Below are 13,335 nucleotides of genomic sequence, written 5' to 3' on the forward strand. Positions count from 1 at the left end.
AGGGAAACTAACCGTGGAGAAGTGGGTTTCCTGGAGAAAAATAATGTCTATATTATGTCGTTTGTAATCTTTAAGGGCCAACTTACGTTTAGCTGGGCTATTGAAGCCTTTGACATTATGTGATATGCACCTGATCTCTCTACTCATCTTGATTTGTTCGTACACCCTTACTACCGATGTGTTCTATGGATGCGCTGACCTTCCCAGGTGGTGCTCTTTTCACGACTCCATCTTCTCTGTCACCTTCCTCGATCTCCCGGGGTGGGGTGGGGCGGGGCATGACACGAGGAAAGACCAAAAGGGAATAGAAAACATGAATACATATACATGCAAAACAGTAATAACTTGTCGTCGGCTACCGGGCCTCCCCGCCCTGCAGCCAAGTCCAGCGCCTTTGGGGTGAGGTCTCTCGTGGCGGTGGTTCCTCTTCGTTGCATCACTCCCTGCCCACGACCCTCATTTATCCCCCAAAGGACTTTACCGGGGTCCAGGGGGACCCTCCGCCCAGGACCCCGTCGGAGACTCATGCCAACTGCGGAGTATGTGTCTCCCCCTCCACCCCGTTTCCGCGCTCTATCTGCACCCACATAACTTCTTAAACTTAACTTTTGTCGACTCAACTTGGCTCTACTATTTCTAGTGCAGCTTGCCGCCTCCTGACCCCTGCTACCGTAGTGAAGCCGTCCCTCAGATCCTCTTCTGTTTCTGCTAGTGTGTTGCCTCCATTCCCTGCCTCCCCCAGCTACCCTCCCCTCTCCACCTGCCTCCCAGACCTTCATTGTTTTATATTCAGCTCTTCCTCTCTCTGCCCATTAGGTTCTCTAGCTCTCTTCACTCTGCCCTCGCTTAGCTCTCTCTCTAGCTCCTTTCCCATTCTCTCTGACCTCTCCGCCTCTACGCTACCCTCTCACTCGTGTCCTTCTCTTTCTTCCTTGACCCCTCTTCCCCTTATCCCTTCTCCCTCCTTAATCTCCTCCTCTCTATTAAGGCCGCCTCTTGCTGTGCGCAACTTACTACTTTCCTGCTCTAAACCGTTTTCCTCTCCCGAATCCCTATATACCTGGGCTTGCTCCTATTTAACCAGAACCTTCCTCTCCTTGCTCATCAAGACGGATTCTCTCTCCTCCCTCCTCTAGCGCCCCTTTATCCCCTACCCCATCCCTCCCTCCCTTAACCCCAGTTGGCTCAATGTCTGGCACTTCTTGTGCCGCCTTCTGGGGTCATTCCTTTCCCCTGCGTCGCCCTCTGACGTAGCTTCGTGAGCCAGCGTCCGAACCTGCCCCATCCAAGATGACGCACCTCTGCCCGTCTTCTGGTTATGACAACTTCCGGTTTCCGGCGGCCGCCATTTTGGATCTGCTTTTGCTGCGAGGAGGCTGGAGCGCGCGCACTCCTCCCGCCTTTTCTTCTCTTCCGAGTTCTACTTCTCATGCTGGTTCCAGTGGGATGCCTTCTCGTCCTCCATCTTCCCTCGGCATTCAAAATGAAGAGCAAAGGTAAGTTCTTTCAACTTTTGGCACAGGGACTTCAGCCAAACCCTCAGGTCTGTTAAATTTACCGGGGCTTTTCTGAGGGCTGCACAGCCACTTTTTTCACCTACTAGGGCTTCACCGGTTACTTTGCGTACTGCTCCATCCTGTCCAAAGACACATCAGGCGAGGTAACTTTTAAACGGATAAACTTTTATTAACTGTATGAACTTCCATTACGGCTAGGTCTGCCAATCACTTCTTGCCTCCTTTAGCTTTGGCTGGGCCTGTGCCTCCACTCCATTCGGGCTCCAATGCCTCTTCCTCCCTTGCTGGGGCTCCCTTAAGGCCCAGTTTGGCCAAAAAAGCCGGCTCCTCCGCTGGGTCTCTCATTGTGATGGGCCTCTCGTTCCTCGCCACCATCAGACCGAACGGGAAGGTCCACCTGTATCTTATGTTCTGGTCTCGTAGGACCTTTGTAACGGGGAGCAAGTTACGGCGCCTGGTTAGAGTGGCTGGCGACAGATCTTGAAAAATCAGCATTCTGCTGCCTTCGAACTCCTCTGCTCGTAGGGCCCTCGTTTGGCGTAATACTGCCTCCCTGGTGGTATAGTAGTGCAGCCGGATGATAATGTCCCTGGGCTGCTCGGTCTGCATCGGCCGGGAGCGGAGGGCTCTGTGGCAACGCTCCATGGCCAGAGCCTCTTTATTACTGTCAGGGAGCAGGGACTCCAGCCATCTTGCGATGAACTCTTCACATTCTCCTACCTCTTCTGAGACCCCCCTTATCCGTATGTTGTTTCGTCTTTCGCGGTTCTCTGCGTCCTCCTGGCGTTCCTTTAACTCATCTATCTGCCGCTGTAGTTCCCCTGACCCCTTCTCTGTTTTCTTTACCACCTTTATTGTTTGGTCCACTTTATTCTCCAGGTCGTTTGTTCTTGTCCCCAGCTTACTGACTTCTCTCTTTACTACTTTTATTTCGGCCTGTAAGAGGGACTTCAGGTCATTGAGAGACTTTACAAAGTCGCATCTCCGCACAGGCAATAGGGCTTGATTCCTGGCCCCCTCCTCCTCTCCCTCCTGCTCCGTGTCAGTGTCAGGGTTTGAAGCCGGAGCCATTTCCTCAGCCGCACTGCCCGATCCTGCCCCGCCGAAGTAACTTCTGACATCAGCTAGTTTCTGTTTCTTTTGGCTTGCCGTTTTTTTCGGAGCCATCTCTGCGGGTTTATCCAGTGCTTCCTGGCTGTTTTAGGCAGATTTTCTTTGTAATTGGGGGATTTTTACACTGTATTCTGTGAGCGCGGCACGGAGCTATCTAATCAGACATCCATACCGGGGCCGTCGCGCATGCGCCTCCTGAATTCCATTTTTAATGTTTTATAATACAACGAGCATTTTTGTTTCTACAGCAACCGTTTACAAAGTCACACCCCCTTACTCTTCTGAAACAGGCTCTGGCACACACCTTTTTGAGCCCTGCCCTCTCTCTAGCAGTGCACCAATTGTATCTAGGGACTGCCTGGTCACATGATCTTCCCCACAGAACTTTGCATCTTTGGTCCTCTTCTGGTGCACTGACAGCCATTTACTGAGCCCCCGGGTCGAATTTTCACTGATCAATCGCAACTTAGCTAATTACTTATTGTGTGGATTGTATTGATGCACATATTAAAGGGGGGAAAATTAAATGTAAAATGACTGCTGCTTTAAAACCTGCTATAGAAATCAATGGCTGCTCATTATACTGTATTAAAACTTGTTAAAAATGGTATTTAAGAGTTGAATTTTTAAAAACAGAAAAGGTAGTTAGTATTATCTACTGAACTGATTTATTTAAAAAAAACATGTAGAATATTGCATGAATTTGTCCTTTAAAGCTGCAGTCCAGGCTGCCGTTTTATATATATATATATATTCCCCATTCAATGTGTGCACACTGACAAGTGATTAGCTAAGCTGCAGATCAATCTGTTCTTCTGCAATCAATCGCTTGTTCGGGGCTATCAAATTCAGTTCTTGCACAGCATTGTGGGCAATGTAGTCCTGGAATATGATTGACTAGGCAGTTACTAGATACAATTGGTTCACTGCTAGGGCAGGACTCAAGAGCCAGAGACTATCAGAAGAGGAAGGGGCTGTCACTTTGGAAATGCGTCCTACATTAGAAACATTACAAATGTCTTTAAAAAGGTTTTTTTTTTTTAAATGCTACAAGTATTTTCTCAGTACAGAACTGATTTATTATTAAAAAAACAAAACACATGTAGGATATTGCTTGAACGGCTGCTTTAATATAATGAACATCCTTTGATTTCTATAGCAGGCTTTATTTAGCACACTCCCCCACCAGTGCAAAATCTTTGTATCGCTTTCCTGTTTGGGATAATTTGTTGCCAATATTCACAGCTGTTTGAGCTGAAACCTGTAACAATAGATCATGTTACCTTGGTGGTAATAGAATAAATTGTAACTGTTGAGTTACACTGACGGAAGGATTGATTGAAATGGAAAGGCAGCCATTTCATGAACCCCTGGGAACCAGGATCTATGCAGATTGAGCACGAGAGAACAAATCGATCAGCAGTTTAGGTAATTAGTTTTCAATAAAGGTAATCAAATGCTAAATATATTAAAACGTGTGTGTGTGTGTGTATAATAAATTGCAGAATAAATTAGTTCTTCAGTATTAGGTGATTCCTTTTTTATTTGGACTAATAATTTATGTCATAGGACAAGCTTTCGAGAGTTTTCCTCTCCTTCAGGTCAGCGATACTGATATACAAAGGTTTCTATGACTGAGACAGGGATTGAAAAAAAAAAAAAAAAAAAAAAGGAAGCATAAAGAATTCCAGGTACTGGAAGGGTGTTAAAACTGAGATAAGGAAGGTGAGAATTAGGCTTTGCCCCCGCTGCCTGCTCCTGCGTCCGCTGTGGCGGACGCTGCGCGCACGAGAGCCCTCCCCGCAATGGCGCCGGGCCCGCTGCGAGGGGGGGGGCGCAGCGCTCGCGGGAGAGCTACTCCTGCTCTCAATAGAATTGAGAGTAGGACTCGCGTCGAGCGATTAGGCACGCCCCCCGGCGGTTCAGCCAATGAGGGCGAACCTGCCGGGTGACGTCATGGCCGCGCCCCCGTCACTCCTCTGCCACGCCCCCCTCCCCCCCAGTCTCTGCTCCTGCAGTGAGCTGCAGACCGGGGAATCGCCGGAACGCGCAGCCAAAAGCGCGGGCGCGCATTACAGTGCCGTGACGGGGCCTTAGCCTTAGGGATGGGGGGGGGGGAGAGGGGGGCGGGGGTTGTACATCCACAGCAGCACAGAGGGGGAAGAGGATGCTGGGAGGGGGTTGGGGGAAGGTATGGGATGACACAATGGCATGGAGGACCATAACAACAAATTATGATAGTGTCAGAAACCCCATGTCTGCATTAAGTCCACTTGTTTTGGTGTCAAAGAGCCTTATAATTTTGAGCTCAAATGTTTTCCGTTCTTGGGTGCGTTTGAACATTCTATTGAGGATTTTGATTTTTAAATCATTTATGGAATGTTCTGGTTGTGAGAAGTGATGTCCCACAGGTGAGCAGTATCTTCCATCTTTGTGGTGTAGTATAGAGTGTCTATGCATATTCATTCTTCCTTGAAGTTTTTGGCTGGTTTCCCCAATGTAGCATCCTTGGTCACATTTGTTGCACTGAATCATATACACCACGTTCCTGGATGTGCAGCTGTATGATCATTTAACTCTCAATGTTATATTTCAGTGCCGCTTGGATTGCCTCTTTAAGAACCCGTTAAGAAATGTAACTGGCTGATTATTGAGGTTTGCACCTTTTTTTTTTTTTTAAGTTATAATTTTATGGTCTGTTTACCTCTTGTGGAGATCGATGTTCAAACTGGGCAATTGAGTAGAATTATAAGCGGAACTACATGATGCTTGCTAGAAAATGGTCTGTAAATACCTAAATCTGCCAAAATGATGGACTGTTCAACTGCGACTAGTTCATGTGAGCAACATAATTGCTATTGAGTAGAGGCCTGCACTAAAAATGGCATTTGTGATACTGTATTTAAGAGGACGCATAGATTTGGGGATTTTAACAAACCCAGATAAACCAGGGCTTTTGGTACCTCTAATAGAATTGAAATATTAAATGTGGAGCCAAAGATGCGGAACTTTAGTTCCTTTTTATTTCTGCTTCTGTTTTAGAGCCGTTGCAGAAATTGCAGCGTTGGGCCTCGTCCATGCTCCCTGCTGGCGCACTGAGGCGCAGGGAAAGCGGGTGCTTTCCCTGGCCTTGCGGTTGCTTACCGCACGCGCTGTCAGCGGGCCGTCGGGGCGGGCCAGTGACATCACGGAGCTGGTTCGCCCTCATTGGGCGAACCGCTCACGTGACCGGCCTGTCGCGCCGGCAAGCGGGGGAATTTTAAATTCCCCTAAGACCTGCGCTTCTGCAAGCGCGCGGAAACGCAGGTGAGCTCCTACTAAAGCTGCTCTAATTGCGACTGTAAGGGCTCAGTGCTGAGCGGGAGCGCGCCTCAGCACGCTTCCGCCAGCAAGCGGTAAACATGGCCGAGGCCTTACTTCTATTCGTTTGGCCACTTCAGCGTTGCATCTTCTTGTGACATTACCGCTATTGCTCTGTTGGCCCTGTTATTTACTGTGGTTAGTGTGGCAAATCTGTGATCTTATAACCAGTTCCTTAGTAGTAAAATAGATCTGTTAAGCTATGGCCCCAGTGTTCACTGCTGCACGTGCGCCTGGTGGTGAGTGCACGGGTGAGAGTCACGATCTGTGGATGAGCTGCAGGAGAGCGTGACGGGGGAGGGGAGGGTGGCGGGGCGCGGTCTTGACTTTACGCGGCTGGTTCACCCTCATTGGCTGAACCACCGCCGTGACATAGCCAATGCTCGCCCGCTGCGCCAAAAGACAAAAATCTTGTCTTTTGGCCAAGGCGGTCGCACATCGCAGCTTGTGTGCACACGCTGGCTGGGGCCTGCCCCAGAGAAGGCTGTACCTTTTTGTGCGGTGCATACGCCATCGCGCGTGCAGCCGTGGCCACTGAGGACCTAGCCTAATGATTTACCTGATTAAAACTGACTAATTAGAAATGTTGTCTCGCAAAGGATCCAATTGAACGGATGATGGTAATATTTTTAATAGTTTAAATCTACTCTTTAAAAATGAAATAATTATACGTAGCTGTGTACACTTCAGCAGTACAAAAGACAATATTAATAAAAAGAAAATCTGTAAATGTTGTTGTTTTGTTAAAAACTAAATAATAATAAAAAAAAGATGAGTATGATTTTCATTGGCCCAATAAATAATTTGCAGTTTATAAGCTTTCTGCTGGTATTTCTTTGTTACAAAGGGGATCTTTTGAATAGGGAGAAAATGATCAATGTTGCTTTCGTCACCTAAGCAATATGGCACAGGGACGCAGAGAGGCAGAGCAGAGACACACTCCAAAGTTTACAAATAGCTCATGCCCATGGGTCAGAGGTGAAAAGACGATAGAGTAATATTGACGCTGATGGTAGTTCTGTGCAAGAATTAAGTCCTTCCAACAAAGATTTTAGCAGAGATGAATTCGGATGTGGAAAAAAGCAGAGCACAGCAAACACAAAAATGGGGCAAAAGCACGAAAATGGAGGCCACAACATTTTTTTTATTTGGTGGGTGACAGCATGGAGGGCGGCGTGGGGGTACCTCTGATGCGTCAAAGAGCCCTCTTTGACAAAAACGGTATTTAAGTCTTCCTCAGGGATGTCAGAAGTACCAAAGAAAAAATACAACTTGAATCATCTTGCAGAAAGTATTGCAGTTTAAAACGTAGAACAAGGAAGTAGATAAAAGCTAAAGAGTTGAGGCATGTGGAATAACCAGAAATATGACAACACTGTACGCAGAAGCACGCGATAGAGGTACAGAAACAAACCAGTATATAAGGGAATCTGGCAATATCATGCTGATTGTTGAATAATCCTTATTACAATGCATGGGTGATGGCTAGGCCACCTCAAAAATGATCAAAGCTGTTCAAAGAAACCAGTCCTAGCATATAAGATAATGAAATTAAAAAAAAAAAGATTTATTCTTCACTGTGAATTTACTTACCCTCCTTACACAAGACAATTCTTTCATCTGTACAGACATGGAACAGATAGAAGGCACATAGGGGCAGAACAGATAATACAGATAGGTGTATATGAAGAGATGAGACTCACCGTGCCAGATTAGTTTGAAGGGGCAAATTAACAAAGCATGCTTAAGATGTTAATTGTCACCGTTTTCGATTAAAATCAGGTGTATGCATGTATGTGTGTGTATAATATATATATCTCAAATTGAAATATTACTGTATGCTCATTTGCATGTCTTAGACAGGTCTGCAACCCTGCCTTTCACCATAATCACCCAGCACACAGTACTTCCACTGCAGAAAGGGATTCTGGGAAATGACATGCAAATGAGCACACAGACGTTTCAACAGATGATGACGTCATCAGCGTCTGTGTATTCCAATTAGTTCCTGTAGTCTTGCGCGACCTCTAATAACGTCGACGTCATCGTGGGCGGTCCTTCCTGGTTGCGATAGCTGTGGCATCATCCTCCCATGGTCCAATGTTAGGCCTTCTCGCGAGATTCCCTTCTTTAATGAGATTTCCTCTATTTTAGCAGCAAAAGCTCCTCTGGTCCCTCGTAGCATTCCCTTGTCATGGGAAATGATCACTATTGTGTGTGTGTGTGTGTGTGTGTGTGTGTGTGTGTGTGTGTGTGTGTGTGTGTGTGTGTGTGTGTGTGTGTGTGTGTGTGTGTGTGTGTGTGTATCAGCACATATCGGTCCCAGGATAAAAGAACAGCACATGGAAGAGAGAGAACAATAAATCAGATAACACACGTGGGTAAATACATAACAAGTGAAAATATTAAAAGCTTCTAAAAACATATAATATTGGAAGGGTCTAGCAAACTTAATCCTTATAAGCAGAATACAGAACTTGGCTAGAGGTCAGCAAAGGCAGCAAGAAGGTAATGTGCCACTGTCGAAAATACAGAAAATGATACAATATCGTCAGCTCAATTATATCCTAGCTAGGAAACAGTTTAAAGACAGAAAGTCATTAAGGCCTTTAGGGAATACCGTATCTAAGGTAAACATCCAGTATGCCTCTCTTTGTAGGAGGGCCTTATCTTTATCAGAACCTGGATGTGATTTATTTACTTGATCGATACCCATGAGCCTTAAGGATGACACATTGTTTAAAGAGCGCACAATGTGCAATAAGTGCAGTGTTATCTTTCTGACTGTTGATTTTGCTACGATGTTCGATATAACGAGTCTTCAACATTCTGGCTTTATTTTTATTAAATCATGACACGGTGTAATATGTCATGTGTTGTTGTTCATCTGAGGTTGTATTTACCTAATTTTTAGACCCGCTAAGGAACAGATGATTGTTATTATGTCCTGATATGTAAAACCATAGAATTCAACGAGGGTGTACTTTCTTTTTCACACAACTGTAAGTATTTCACACTGTATTTTTGCCATTGGATGTAGCACTGGGCTCTGTTTGTGTGTGTTTGTAGTATATATTGCCATGCCCAGTAGCACTCCTTTTTGACATTTATATACATATATATATATATATATATATTTTGTGGTAACTTTTGGGGCTTAAATGAGCTTACTGGGTTATCTGTGTTTTTGTTAACTTTGTCCAGCTGGTTCTCAGTTGTTTGGGAGGTTGGCCCCTCCCTCCCAGGTTTAAAGCTCGTCCCATCCCACTTTCCATATGCACAGGTCTTTGCATGCAGCTGATTGTGACAGATCTAATACAGAGTATTCCTGGTATTGTCTGGTATTGTCCAGGAAAAATAAGAATTTCAATCAGATTTAGAACCATGCAGCTGATTATGACAGATCAATTATGACCAGTCTTCCTAGTATTGTACAGGTTATTAAGAATTTGAATCAGTGTTAGGACCTGTGAATTATGGTCATGCCTTGGAGGGACTCACAGGCTTACAATGCTTTGGCCAAAGTATTAAACTAAATGACCCTTTTATTCAAGAGATATATAAGTATTTCACTGTGTATTTTTGCCATTGGGTGTAGCACTGGGCTCTGTTTATGTGTGTTTGTAGTAACTTGTCACTTGTGGTAACTTTTGGGGCTTAAATGAGCTTACTGGGTATCTGTGTGTTTGCAGCTGAAACTTGCAAATTTGTGGCGGATTCAAATTTCTCCTAAAATGTTGCCAAATCTCTACCCATGGATAAGAAAATTGAGAATTCCTTTAAGAAAGCTTTAAAAAAAAAATAAAAAAATTATCAGGAGAAGCTGACCAGCTATTTTGTCAGCATGTATATCCAGAGCTTTGAGAGCTTGACTAAGGCCGATTACATAGGACAGGCCGTGCTGAGGCGTGCGGACGCTCCGCGCTGAGCCCCTGCATCCTCAATGAGGATGCCTTGAGGGGGCTCACGCGAGCGTCCGCAGGCGTGCTGACGAGATGGAGGTTTCAGCCGAGCGCCAAGCTGTTTTTCAGCGCGCTGTCGGTGGAAAACCTCCAATCCCAGCACAGCAGTGTCGACGTCATGGCCCCGTGACGTCGACGTCAGTGCGTCGCGGGCGATTGGCCCAGCGACGTCACTGCCCCGCCTCCAACCACCTCCCCCCGGCTCCGATCGCGCCCGCTGGCTCGCCTGTATGGGCATGAAATCGCCCAGATTTCAGCAGGCGAGCCTCAGCGTCAGCGCGGTTCGGATCGCCTCACCCCTCTATGGCCCGGGCCTAACTCATCTTTCATAAATGCTAGTCTTTGGAGTTATAAAGCAAAATATTCTAAAGATTTTTCCTATTATTAAATTGGCTAAAGATCTTCTATGTGATTCCTCTTTTGATATTGTTCACCTTATAGCAAGATCTGACTTTCTCAATTACATCTAGAAGAGCTTTGTGGTTAAGATTTTAGGTGACAGAGACTCAACGTAAAAAAAAAAAACAAAAAAAAAAAACTAAGCTATGTTCCATTCCCTTTGATGGTATATCCTTCTATGGGGCAGAATTGGAGCAGATAATTTATCAAATTGTACTTTGAAGTTTCAGAGGATAGACAAGAGAAAGTATGTAGGCTTTTAGAAATGGGAGGTAGCTCTCAGTCCTTTTTGGATTAGAACAGGAAGCTCTAGTAGGAAGAGGCTACCCTAGTGTGCCTTTTTCAGAAATCGGAGATTTTAATATTTGCCTCCAGTTACTATCAGCATATGAGTAAGATTAAAGACTTCACACTCAGCTGGTACGAGACCACAACAGACAGACAGGTGTGTACGACATATACTAAGTACAGATTTCAAACATGCCAAAAGGCTAGATTTAAATGCAAGCTTTTTGTCAAGTAATATCAAGATTCTTGCAAGCAGGAATTATAACTCAAGTACCAGAACAAGAACAGTTCTCTGGACTTATTCAAATCTTTTCTTGGTCCCAAAACCTTCATGAGACTTTCAGCCAATACTAGATTTAAAGTTTTATAAACGCTTATATAAAGAAGATTAATTTCAAGATGGAGTCTATAAAATCAATGCCAAGTATCCTGGGAATAGAGGATGTTATGACTACAATAGACCTGAAGGAGGCCTATCTGCACATACCCATCCGTCAGTCACCAAAGTTTTCTCAGGGTGGCGTTGAAAAACAAAGCCAGGCTGTAAACACTTCCAGTTCATGGTTCTTCCTTTGGCCTGACCTTGGCTTCCAGAACATTCACCAAACTTATCGTAGTTCTTGCAGGTGCCACATAATTCCATATCTGAACTACTGACTATTGAAGGCAGCATTAGCGGAGACTCTCAACATACACACAAAAAGAGCTCTGCAATTCTTTTACGATCACAGCTAGCTAATAACTTGACAAAATACCAACTTGTTAACCTAGACAAAAAGTCAAATTTCTAGGGGTTATCAGACACCGTAAACAACTCCGTAACTCTGTCCCAAGAGAGACGGCTAAGGTCACGTCCATAGTGTGAGTGACCCCGCATGCGAACAACAGGCTTCACCTCTGAGGCAGGCCATAGAGCGTGTGATGAAGCGTGACGGTGCGGCAGCGGTTTCAGCAGACAACAGAATTTGTTTTTGTCGCACGACGGCCGGGTCACGTGAGCATTTCAGCCAGAGGGCGAACCAGCCTCGATGTCACGGCCACGCCTCCCCGTCACACTGGATCTTGGGCCACAGATCGCTCAGCCGACGGGCACGCACAATGCCATTCGCTACATCACACACACTATTTCCGAGGCCTGAGATTGCAACAAGAAGTGAGAAAACTAAGAACAGCAGACAGAAGCTGGATAAGAACCATAATGAGGATTTTAGGTCTCATGTCGTTGACAATTGAGGCACAATACCTTGGACACAATTACACATGAGAATTGCAAAGAGAATTGTTCACAAATTGGACAATCAACAAACATCACGAAAACAAATATATTTTTATCCCCCAAAAGATAGATGGATTTGCTATAGTGGGAGACATCACAGAACCTTACAAGAGACAAACAGTTCAATCCCAGATTACGTTGGAATGATGACCGATGCCAGCAAAAGTCTGTGGTACCATATTACAACATCAACATGCATAGGGGGTGTGGTCATACCCGATAAATTAAATGGGAATAAACTTTTAGAGCTGAGACACATTTTGAGCAATGATGGCCTATCAAGAAAGCATTCAAGACAAATGTCAGAATAAAATCCACTATATGGCAATTTTATTAAAGCTCCATCTCATAGCCTACCAAATGACCTGAAAAAATATGTTCTGGAAGCCTCACAAATGTAAATAAAAGATCCATAGCATTTACACCATGTAAAATAAATAAGGGAGAACTGGAGTATGTACAGTAGTAGGCTATATAGAACTTTGTCACGTGACAGTAAGGTGCAGTAAGGGAATATCTCTTAAATAGAAATCACAGAACAAAAGACTATGCATGAAGTTATGTAAATTTGAGGAATTGCTTCTGTACTACAAAAGCTCCTGGATGCATAGAGCAATCCACCACAGAGGTAGTGTATGTAAATACAGAAAACATGAAAAGAAAAAAAGGATACACAGGTGTTCCCCAAATAGGGAAATGACATATCAAACCGCACGGCAGGCCTGCACAACTCCATTCCTCGAAGGCCGCAAACAGGCCAGGTCTTCAGGATATCCCAACTTCAGCACAGCTGGCTCAATTAGTGGCTCAGTATGACTGAATATCATGAAAACCTGGCCTGTTTGCGGCCCTCGAGGACTGGAGTTGTGCAGGCCTGCCGTACAGTATCTCGGTTCTTACAGCAGATATGGACAATGGACAAATTGGGTGGGCCAAGGGGCATTATCGGAGTAAACTAGAGATTCATTAAACATTCAATAACAAAACTAGAAGCTTGTTTAGTAGTGTGCTCTGAAACTGCAAGTAGTAGATCTGTTTTCACTCAACTTCATATAGACATGATCAATGTTCGCTCTACTATTGTCTTGACTTGTACATTTCTGAAATATATTTCTCCTAGAGACACTGGTATTTCTTTAGGAATCATGCACTGGCAAGTATGTCAAATCTTACCCTCAATCGAAGAGTAACTTTCTGTAATCAGTTGTGGATTGGTTTTCTAGTAACCATATTGTAATTGGAGGATTATAGATTTTGTTGTAGGTTTCGATCATTTAAAGCTGCAGTTCAGTCTTTTTTTTTTTTTTAATTAATTTTTTTACTTCAATAGTTTCATGTGGGCAATCTCTAATTACCTAAAGAACTGTATAGCTGCAGGTCAATTCGTTCTCCATGTATTGATCGGCAAAATTTGGCAAGA

The 13,335-nt window shown here is 44.6% G+C and overlaps 1 protein-coding gene across 2 annotated transcripts in view; it reads left to right on the plus strand.

Moving 5' to 3' along the window:
- Positions 1-13,335, plus strand: part of RELL1 (RELT like 1) — a 55,508-nt gene that overhangs the window by 17,444 nt on the left and 24,729 nt on the right. The window contains exon 1 of one of the 2 annotated variants that reach the window (XM_075567995.1): positions 5,265-5,285. The exons of the other annotated variant lie outside the window; for it this stretch is intronic. The gene's annotated coding sequence lies outside the window, so the exon portion shown is untranslated. Of the gene's footprint in view, positions 1-5,264; positions 5,286-13,335 lie in introns of those variants that run through there. 2 annotated transcript variants of the gene reach the window in all.

This window comes from Ascaphus truei, chromosome 1 (genome assembly GCF_040206685.1).
Source record: "Ascaphus truei isolate aAscTru1 chromosome 1, aAscTru1.hap1, whole genome shotgun sequence".
Lineage (NCBI taxonomy): Eukaryota > Metazoa > Chordata > Amphibia > Anura > Ascaphidae > Ascaphus > Ascaphus truei.